We start from the raw sequence: 12,185 nt of genomic DNA on the forward strand, positions 1-12,185 counted from the left end.
CATGAAATAGCTATTGGCTCTGTATGTGTCTATGATCTCTACTTCTGCACTTACCTTCCCCTAGGAGCCTTACTGAACTTTCCTGGCGGCTCAGATGGTAAAGAATCTGCCTGCAATGCAGGAGACCTGGGTACAATCCCTGGGCTGGGAAGATCTCCTGGAGAAGGAAACGGCAACCTACCCCAGTATGGTTGCTTGGAGAATTCCATGGACAGAGGAGCCTGGTAGGCTGCAGCCCATGGACTCGCAAAGAGTCGGACACAATGGAACACATAATATCTTTATTCAAAATCTTACTGCTACCTGCTTCCTTGTAACAAAGCTGTTGACATTTGCTGTGGAGTTCATGACACCACGTACTTGGAGGCAGAGGGGCCAAACTGGGACTGCATACCAGGCGATGCTCGTCCAGCACAGAGGGTGGGCATCCCCTACCATTTGCTGAGAAGGGCTCTCTTATGCGTCTGTTTATTTTCGCTGCACTGGGTCTTCATTGCGGCCCTCAGGCTTCCTCTAGTTGCAGCACGCAGGGGCTGCTCTCTGTTGTGGCCGGGAGGCTCCTCGTTGCAGCAGCCTCCCTGGTGGCAGAGCACAGGCTCTGGGTGCGCGGGCTTCAGCAGCTGCAGCTTGCAGGCCCGGCAGCACTTGGACTTCAGCAGTTGTGGCGCAGGAACTTAGTTTCCCCACGGCATGTGGAATCTTCCCAGACCAGGGATCGAACCCGTGTCCCCTGCATTGGCAGGCGGATTCTTATCCAGCTGTAACCACCAGGGAAGTCTCAGAAGGGTTTTCTTGTATGAGGTTGGTGTGTCCCAGCCATTGTTTGGGGACGTCTGAGAGTGCTTACTATTACTTCATGGGATTACACAGCCTTGCAAAATTGCCTCAAAGTAAGATTTAAATTAACTGTATTTTTGTAGGAGTGCCCTATGTTTTCTAGTACCTCCCCTGTCTGCCTCTTTTGAGATGGGGAGGAATGAAAGAAGACTGGCATGATGTGAACTCAGTATTATTTTTCCTTCTAGGAAGACCTGCCATGGGCCAGACACTGTATATACATGAGAGATGCAGTAACCCCATAAAGCAGAGTTTATAAGTGAAGGAACTGAAACTATGAAAATCAAGATGACTGGCCCAGGTCATATAGGTATAAGGAGCAGTTCTGGAATAATAACCTAGTTTCTATAACAAAATTGTTTACTCTTTCCAGTTCACATAGCCATTCTCTAACCACTCAAATTCAGGGACTGTGTCTTAACAAATCTTTGTATATTCATTCCATAGACTAGAAGTGGAACCCTGGAGTCAAAGATTTTGAAAATATTAACTAATTGCTTGGGTAAATCACATGGTCACTCTGGGTCTCACATGCTTCACTTATGTCCAGATCACAATAGTTAAACACTTATGGACTACTTACTGTACAGTGGGTGTCGTTAAGCACATTGTATATATTAGCTTAATAAATCCTCTTGACTCACTATACTATGTCATAAATATAAAGCTTTTCTTTGGAAGAGAAATAAGAGACTGAGAGAAATTAGTAGTTCGGGCAAGTTCACGGAGCTGAAATGTGTTTCATATACACAATATACACAATGGAATATTCCTCAGTCATTAAAAAAAATGAGATAATATCATTTATAGCAACATGAATAGACCTAGAGAGTGTCATAAGTGAAGTAAACCAGACAGAGACAAATATCATATGATAATAATATCACTTATATATGGAATCTAAAATACAGGTACATATGAACTTATATACAAAATAGAACTAGACCCACAGGCATAAAAAAGGAACTTATGAGTACCAAAGAGGGAAGGATGTGGGAGAGAAGTTGGGAATTTGGGATTGACACATATATACTACTGAGTATAAAATAGATAACTAACAAGGACGTAGTGTATAGCACAGGGAACTACACTCAATATTTTGTGGAAAAAGAATCTTAAGAATATATATGTATATGAATCACTTTGCTATACACGTGAAACTAATACAACACTGTAAATCAACGATTGGTTCAATTGAAAAAATAAAGTAACACCTCCTGTCTTGACTGTCACGACATTCCAACTGAAATTTAACTCCCTGGATCTCCTTTTATCTCAGCGAATTGCTACGTTTTCAGACATCTTTGCTGAGTATTCCTTTTGTCCCCAACCTCTAAATGTTGGAATGGGCTAGACTGCATGTCACACTCAGATAGGTCTCATCCAACCCAACATTTTAAATCACATCTACAAAATGATGAAAGCCAAATCAAATCTCCAGGTTTGTCTCAGTCATGTAATTTAAATCCTTGGATTTACACATCCAATGACCTACTTGATATCTTCACTTACATGCCTCAGAAATAACACAATTAAAACAACTCAATTCCACAACGCTTTCCCAATCTCACTTTCTTCAGCTTTAAAAATCTCAGCAAAATGTACCACCTCCCACCTGCTTTATCCAGCCAAAAATCTGTAACTTGATTCCTTTCACTCCTTCACCCTCCACATCTAATCCATCTGCTAGTCCTGTCCTCTCTATAATCAATAATACCCTGAATGGTCCATTTTTCTGCTTCTCCTCCAAACAAATCGCTTGCATAAGCCAACCTTACTTCTCACCTGGACTCGCAGCAACAGTATCCTGACTGGCCTTCCTGCCTCCATGCAAATACTTTGTTCTCCAGCAAAATATCCTTTTTTTCTTTTAAAAATGTTTGATCTGATAAAAAGGTATTTTAGTATGTGATCTTTTTTAAAATGTGAGTTTTTTAAAGATGTATAACAGATCAAGTCACCCCCTCTCCTCATCCTAACTGAAAACCCCTAGATGGCTTCCAATCATGTTTAGAATAAAAGCAAAGCCCACCATAATTTGGCATCACGTGTCTCTTACCACTCTCCTCTCACCCACTCCACCCATAGAACTATTCCTCAGACACACAGATTATTTCAACATAAGGCCTTTGCACTCTTTTTTCCTCTGCTTAGAACATCCTCCCAGTCATTCTTTGCATAGTTGTATGTTTCCCGTCACTTAGTTCTCAGCTTGCTTTATCTCCCTCAGGGGACCTTTCCTGACCACCTAATCTCTGGTGCCTCTTCCCACTAATATTTTTCTATTCCATTACCTTGACATTTACTGTATCTGATACTCTTTCTTTCCTTTCTTCTTTCCTTTCTTTCCCTCCCTATTTCTCTTCATTTCTGTGTTTTGCCCCAATTTTACCCGAGAGTTTAAGATCCATGTGAGCAAGGTCCCTGTCTTGATTATCATTGTGTACGGTCTCCTGAACTGTCCCTGATACATAGCAAAAGCTCCGAATTAGTGTGCTAATGCTTCTGCTGTGTAACAGGGCACACAGGATTCAGGATTCATCCTTCACAAAGCAGACAAGATTTCAGAATTCAGGACTGTAGTTACCAGCCTGATGGGCAACTACTCTGAACCATGCGAAGTCTAAGAAGAACCCAACAAAGGGGAGGAACTCATGAATTCAGTCTGCAGGAATGTAGCTGGATGTTTCTTTTCCAAACAGTGTGAGAGGCTACCTTCCAAAGAAAGCAGGAAATCACCATACTGGGGCTATTCCACTCACTGGGTGGTGAGGAGGAATCCAAATCTCTCCTCTACCCCACCCATCCCATCTTGATGTGAGCCCTAGGCCATTTCACATAAAAAGTCAACAGCTCTGACTGCTACCAATCAGCTTCACATTTTCACCCTCCTCTTGACTTTTTATTTCAACAAAACTCCAACAGGGTAGCACAAAAGAAAAGGGATTCGTTCCCAGTCAAGCAATGACTAGAAAAAAATCAGAAATGCCAAGAGTCAAGCAGGTAGGCAATGTCAGAAAACACAAAAGCAGTAAAAATTATATAGGAAAATATACTCACTTCAATATAGATCTTATTTTTTTTGAAACAGTTCAAGCCCATTAAATCATAGATCTTTAAAAACATTCTCTTAGATTTGAACAGTATTTGAGGAGCATGGATCAATTGTCTTCTTCAACTCCTGAAGCAGAAAAACATATCACTCCTATTGAAAAAAATCATTCTGGGTAAGGATTGAATTCTTTCAGAAAATATGAATGTTATATCTCAGATAAGTTCTTCTTTTATCCCAGTAACTCAGGGGGAATTTTCTGAAATGTTTGACATATACTACCTTATCATATGCTGGAGGAGGAAAAAAAGTTTTAGAGTATTAAGTATTTGAAAACTACTAAATAAGGTTGCCAGTTTCTCAGTATTTTAAGTTGACAAGTAGTAAATAAGGGCAACTAGCTCAGCTGATAAAGAATTGACCCTGGTTCGATTCCTGGGTTGCAAAGATACTCTGGAGAAGGGATAGGCTACCGACTCCAATATTCTTGGGCTTTCCTTTTGGCTCAGCTGGAAAAGAATCTGCCTGCAATGCAGGAGACCTGGGTTTGATCCCTGGGTTGGGAAGACCTCCTGGAGAAGGGAAAGGCTACCTACTCCAGTGTTCTGGGCTGGAGAATTTCATGGACTATACAGTCCATGGGGTCACAAAGAGTTGGACATGACTGAGTGATTTTCTCTTTCATTGAATATGAAAAAACTATTTCCTAGTTTTGTCTGTTTTTACAAAATGCAAATCCTCTAACATTTTACTTGTAATTTTCCTCATAAATTCATTTACTTAAAATATGCTTCTAAAAAAGGCAGCCTTTTAGCAAAATGAGCAATAAGAAAACAGAACATAGTTTACTTATGGACATACTTGTAAATTTCCATCTTTTTAAACCTGAATCATTAAAATAATAAGTCTCCAAAAAACCCTTGGCTAAATGACATTGAATATTTAGCTTGACAAAAATAAGATTTTTCAGCAACTCTTTACTATTACACTGTTTTGTTCTTCCACTATTTATCTTCATTTCCATAATCTCTAATTAGGTCACTCCACCTATTCTGAAAATTAAGCCCAAATGGTTAAGTAGTAATATAATTCTTATTTTTTCCAGAACACTTAATATTTAGAATGTTAATTAGCATGTTTATGTTCACATATTTATATTCAGAAGAAGGAATAAATATTTGGCCTGCATAGTCTTCTATTTTTTATTAATATTTTTTATTTGCTTTGGCTCTTAAGACAGATGATTTTAACACAAATGGAATAAAAACAAGACTGCTGTTTGTTTGTTAAGGGATCACCTGTTCCTGAGGTTCACTCCTCACTTGTGAAGCATAATCCTATGTTGCAGCATCACAGCTTGTTACTGTGAAAACAGGTGTTCTGATGTGGTTTCCTGATACGATATACACTTTGTGCTGCACTGGGTCAAATTTTTTTTTTAATGAAAGACATTATGCTTTTTTAAAAGGGGCATTCCAGATGGAGAAATATGATATATACAAGATCTGGCTTGTGTAAATCACTTGAAGAAGACAGTAAACTGTGCTACATTGGAACTATGGAATAATAGAATAAACACTTCAGAGCAGCATTAGGGGTTAACCAATGGAGAATTTCTCTAATTGTAGAGGACTACAAACTATATTTTTAAAGTCATTGCAGGTAAAAGTTTCTAAAAAGAATGAGTTAGGGAATCAAAAGGAGTCTTCAAGATACACGTGTCTGCAGGTACAGAGTCACAGACCAGGAGCTGGAAGAGGCTGAGACGACTATAGAAAGATGCACAGGACATTGGCTAAGGATCCACGTGCCAGACTAGGGTCAGAGAGCCTACATTTGAGTCAAGATCCCACAATTTCAGCTCTGTGAACTTGCCCAAACTACTAATTTTTCTCAGTCTCTTATTTCTCTTCCAAATAAAAGCTTTATATTTATGGCATAGTATAGTGAGTCAAGAGGATTTATTAAGCTAATATATACAATGTGCTTTATGATGCCCACTGTACAGTAAGTAGTCCATAAGTGAAGCACATGAGACCCAGAGTGACCATGTGATTTACCCAAGCAATTAGTTAATATTTTCAAAATCTTTGACTCCAGGGTTCCACTTCTAATCTATGGAATATACAAAGATTTGTTAAGACACAGTCCCTGAATTTAAGTGGTTAGAGAATGGCTATGTGAACTGGAAAGAGTAAACATTTCTGTTATAGAAACTAGGTTATTATTCCAGAACTGCTCCTTATACCTATATGACCTGGGCCAGTCATCTTGATTTTCATAGTTTCAGTTCCTTCACTTATAAACTCTGTTTTATGGGGTTACTGCATCTCTCATGTATATACAGTGTCTGGCCCATGGCAGGTCTTCCTAGAAGGAAAAATAATACTGAGTTCACATCATGCCAGTCTTCTTTCATTCCTCCCCATCTCAAAAGAGGCAGACAGGGAAGGTACTAGAAAACACAGGGCATTCCTACAAAAATACAGTTAATTTAAATCTTACTTTGAGGCAATTTTGCAAGGCTGTGTAATCCCATGAAGTAATAGTAAGCACTCTCAGACGTCCCCAAACAATGGCTGGGACACACCAACCTCATACAAGAAAACCCTTCTGAGACTTCCCTGGTGGTTACAGCTGGATAAGAATCCGCCTGCCAATGCAGGGGACACGGGTTCGATCCCTGGTCCGGGAAGATTCCACTTGCCGTGGGGAAACTAAGTTCCTGCGCCACAACTGCTGAAGTCCAAGTGCTGCCGGGCCTGCAAGCTGCAGCTGCTGAAGCCCGCGCACCCAGAGCCTGTGCTCTGCCACCAGGGAGGCCGCTGCAACGAGAAGCCTCCCGGCCACAACAGAGAGCAGCCCCTGCGTGCTGCAACTAGAGGAAGCCTGAGGGCAGCAATGAAGACCCAGTGCAGCAAAAATAAACAGACTCATAAGAGAGCCCTTCTCAGCAAATGGCAGGGGATGCCCACCCTCTGTGCTGGACGAGCATCGCCTGGAATGCAGTCCCAGTTTGGCCCCTCTGCCTCCAAGTACGTGGTGTCATGAACTCCACAGCAAATGTCAACAGCTTTGTTACAAGGAAGCAGGTAGCAGTAAGATTTTGAATAAAGACATCCAAATATTAAACTAAAAGTATTACTTAATAGTCATCCATTAGTTTGCAATTTTTTATGGTAATTGGGAAATACATTGGCAAATGATATCAGATATAATAGAAAACCTTTATTGTAGTTGTCAGTTATCACCTCTTCTTCTTCAAACAGTTACAAGTGTTGCTACGAAGGGGAAATAATGTACTGATCTTGACTTTCACCTCCACTGTCCCAGGAAAAAAGAAAATACGAGGCAAGAAACAGAGAGTATGAATCACCAACTAGATAACTAGACTCAGAACAGAGTAATCCTGGCAATAATAGTGCAGAGTCCTAATTGGCCAGTTGCTTTTATTCTGTCCTTAACTTTTTGATCCAGGGAACATTTATGACTTCTTCATATTCACATGTTCTCTTTCTCTCTCTCAGCTTCTGAAGAGTTTCTTGGAAACCACACTTCACGTTAATGGTTCTTATTTTTCAAAACAGTAACTCAGATGGAGTTAGAAAAAAAATCCAACTGTTTGTCTAGCAATTTTAATGAGCCCAACTTTTACCTGTTCTCTATGCCTTCGCAGGCGATGCAGTGGTAAAAGAATCTGCCTGCAATGCAAGCAACTCAAGAAGCAAGGGTATGATCCCTGAGTTGGGAAGATCCCCTGGAAGAGGATATGGCAACCCACTCCAATATTCATGCCTGGGAATTCCATGGGTAGAGGAGAACAGAGGAGTCTAACGGGCTTCAGTTCATGGGATCCCAAGAGTCAGACATGACTAAGCAACTGAGCACACACATGGCTCTCACCAAGCAGTGACTTAAACCAAGACTCGCGGTGCTTGATTCACTGCCCATTATCCTTTGAGAGAATTTTTCAACCGTTCCTCACTTCACTAACACAACCTTTATCTCTTATGTAGCTAATTTTCCCAGCTCGAGAGTGTCTGTCCTCTTTTAGGCTGGATTTTGATCTGTACTACACTCTGTTCTTATTTCCACAAGGACTGTCAATTTGCTAAGTGAAAGATTTCTAAATATCCACACCAAAAAGAGGAAGACAATCTGTTAAAAGGAACTGACAAATCGCGGGACAAGTCACAAGTGGCATCCTGGGCCTTCTTGGGCCCCAGGTCACTTCAGTCTCTAGGGCTGCTGAAGGAGAGGCAGAGAAGAGCATATGAGTGGACGCATGATCATCTGATAGAAGAAACTAACCAGCAAAACAAACAGACCATGTGATGTGGCATATACTTTACAAAGGAATGAACACCAAGACTCTTTAGGCTGAAAATATGGAAAAATCCCCTGGAGTAGGAAATGGTAACCTATTCCAGTATACTTGCCTGGAAAATTCTGTGGACAGAGGAGCTTGGTGGGCAACAGTCCATGTGGCCACAAAGAGCTGGACATGATTAAGTGCACGCGTGCACACACACACACAAACACACACACACATGTGATGGGAGACTACTTCTAGGGGTTTGGTGGATTTTAGAATTCTGAAAATGTGGGTGTGTGTTAGAGACCTTCGACTTTATATGTCTCGTGTGATAGATTATTCTAAAAATGCAGGGTCTTTATGTTTGAATGATAAGCACAGTCAGAGGCTCAAAAAGCAAAGGTCTTTATTTTATAGAATTTTTTTAAAGAAGTACATGGGAAGTGGAACAGTCTGAGCAATCTTAGTGACTAAGTTGTGGAAATAAAAAAACTATATAAGTTTTCAAAGTTAGTAATTTCTATTTTTAGATATCCTTTTGCATTTTACCTTTGACAATTACTTGTACTATGTATCTGCCTATTAAGTAGACCACCAGTTTAAGAAGTTAAACAATATTTATAGCACTCAAAGCTAACCCTAAGAGACCACAATGCTCTGTTTTTCAAACACAATAATGTGTTTGTGTGCACGTGTGTACACTAATATGCTAATTGTACTTTCTACACGAAACACAGATTTGTGTCTATATCACACCTGGATATTGGATTCTGAAAGGCACGAATTACTCGGTTTTCTCTTTTAGATCCCCCTACATGGCATTATTTGACTGTTAGCTAAACATTTACTGAATGTTTTGTTTAGTTGCTAAGTTGTGTTTGACTCTTTTGTGACCCCGTGGACTATAGCCTGCCAGGCTTCTCTGTCCATGGGATTTCCCAAGGCAGGAATATTGGAGTGGGTTGTCATTTCCTTCTCCAGGGTATCTTCCTGACCCGGGGATCAAACCCATGTCTCCTCCATTGCAGGCAGATTCATTACTGCTGAGCCACTGGAGAAGCCCAGATATTTACTGAATACTGCAGCTAAAATCAGTATTAAAAAGCCTGCAGATGTCTGTGACTCTTGGAGATCTGCTCTCGCACACAGCTTTCACTTAAAGACAACAGCATTGCTGCCAGCTCTTAAGTGACACTGTTTGCCACAACTATTTTTCAGTTATAGGCTGACAGGTTATCTTTTTTAAGCTGTTCTTTCAATAACATTTTAAGTTATTTCTCCCTCCCTGGCTTTCAATGCCTTAAACTTGTGGTAGGACAAATAAGAAATAAACTTGGGAACAAATTACACCAATGCATGATTGCATGCCTGGAGTTTATGGGCTGAAATAAACACACAGTTTCAAAGAGAATATGGACAAAGAGGGAAAGATTAGAAGAGGAAAGGGGAAGGAAACATGTGAGGGAAAAGCATAGGGAGATATGTGTGGCATGTGGCTCCCAGCAAACCAAATCTAAGAAAAAATAAACAAATGGGACTACGTCAAACTGAAAAGCTTTTCACAATGAAAGGAACTAGCAACAAAATGAAAAGGCCACCTACTAAATGGGAGAAGATATTTGCAAGTGATATATCTAAGAAGGGGTAAGTATTTATAACAAAGAACTCGTACAACTCAACATCAAAAAAACCAAACAACACAATTTAAAAATGAGCAGAGAAACTAAATACACATTTTCCCAAAGAAGACATATATATGGGCAACAAGCAGGTGAAAGGATGCTCTATGTCGCTAATCATCAGGGAAATGAAAATCAGAACTATGATGAGATACCACCTCTTACTGTTACTTTTATCAACCAGATGACAAATCACAAATGATGGTGAGGATGTGGAGAAAAGATAGGGTCTTTTCTGACAGTCCAGTCGTTAGGACTCTGGCCAGGGGCCCATGTTTAATCCCTCATCATGAAGCTAAGATCCCACAAGCCTTATGACATAGACAAAAAGAAAGAAAGCAAAAGAAAAGATAGATGCACCCTTACCCTCACTGCATCATTACTCACAACAACTAAGATATGGAAGCAACTTAAGTACCCACTAATAGATAAATAAAGACAATGTGATATATGTATATATTCCATTATACATACATAATAAAATGGAATATTAGTCAGCCACAAAGAAAGAATGAAATCTTGTCATTTTTGACAACACAGATGGACACAGATTGTATTATGTTAAGTGAAATGATCAACAAAGACAGATGCCGTATATGATTTCACTGATAAAGGCAATCTAAAAAAAAAAAATAAATGAACATACATAACAAAACAGAAACAGAGTCAAAGATTTGGAGAAAAAGTAGGGACTTCCAGAGAGGAGGGGCGTTGGGAGAGGAGAGAAATAGTTGAGGGAGATTTAGAGGTACAAACTTCCAGCTGCAAAATAAATGAGTCACTGTTGTGAAATGTATAGTACAGGACATATAGTCAATAATTATGTACTATCTTAGCATAGTGACAGATCATAACTAGATTTAATTAGAGTGATTATTTTGAAATAGACAGAAATGTCAAATCACTATATTTTGTAATAGGAACTAACATAGTGCAGTAGGTCCATTATACTTTAAAACCTAACTCACAAAAAGGTCAGATTTCTGGTTACCAGAGGTGGGAAGTGAAGGAGGAAGCGGGAGCAGGAGAATTGAATGAAGGTGGTTAAAAGGTACAAACTTCTAGTTATAAGATAAATAAGTATTGGGGATGTAATGCACACCATGACGAATACAATTAACACTGCCATACGTCATATATGAAAGTTTTTAAGAGTAAATCCTAACAGTTCTTAACATAAGGAAAAAAATTTTTTTCTTTCTTTAATTTTGTGTGTATATGAGACTGATGGATATTCATTAAACTTACTGAAGCAATAATTTCACAGTGCATGTAAATCAAATCCTTATGCTGTACACCTTAAACTTACATAGTGCTGTATGTCAATTATATCACAATAAAACTGGAAGAAAAACATTAAACATTCACAAAGCACTTTTACAGACAGTATTTCTCAGCAACTGAATAAAGTAGAGAATATCTTGATCTCAGAGAGGCTCAGAGAGGTTGAGTGATACGCCCAAGGTCACACAGCTAGTTCACAAGTATTGATAGCGGACCTGGTATACAGCTTCGTTGTCATCACCTTTGTTATCGTCACCATGCCAGGACACCATTTTTTTCCCTGGGTACATGACCAACCTCTATTCCGTTCATTGCTTTGCCCAAGTGTTTGTAGACATTATAGTGAAATAAATATATTCAAGTTGTTGTCGTTATTGTTCAGCCACGAAGTTGTGGCCAACTCTTTGTGACCCCATGGATTGCAGCACACCAGGCTTCTTTGTCCTCCATTGTCTCCCAGAGTTTGCTCAAACTCACATCCATTGAGTAGGTGATGCCATCCAACCATCCGATCCTCTGTTGCCCCCTTCTCCTCCTGCTCTCAATCTTTCCAAGCATCACTATATTCAAATTCAGTTCAGTTCAGTTCAGTCGTGTCCAACTCTTTGTGACCCCATGGACTGCAGCACGCCAGGCTTCCCTGTCCATCACTAACTCCCAGGGTTTACTCAGACTCATGTCCATCGAGTTGGTGATACCATCCAACCATTTCATCCTCTATTGTTCCCTTCTCCTCCTGCCTTCAATCTTTCCCAGCATCAGGGTCTATGAGTCAGTTCTTCGCATAAGGTGGCCAAAGTATTGGAGTTTCAGCTTCAGCTTCAGCATCAGTCCTTCCAAAGAATATTCAGGATTGATTTCCTTTAGGATTGACTGGTTGGATTTCCTTGCAGTCCAAGGGACTCTCAAGAGTCTTCTCCAACACCACAGTTCAAAAGCATCAATTCTTCGGCACTCAGCTTTCTTTATAGTCCAACTCTCACATCCATACATGACTACTGGAAAAACCACGGCTTTG

This window comes from Dama dama, chromosome 3 (assembly GCF_033118175.1).
Source record: "Dama dama isolate Ldn47 chromosome 3, ASM3311817v1, whole genome shotgun sequence".
NCBI lineage: Eukaryota > Metazoa > Chordata > Mammalia > Artiodactyla > Cervidae > Dama > Dama dama.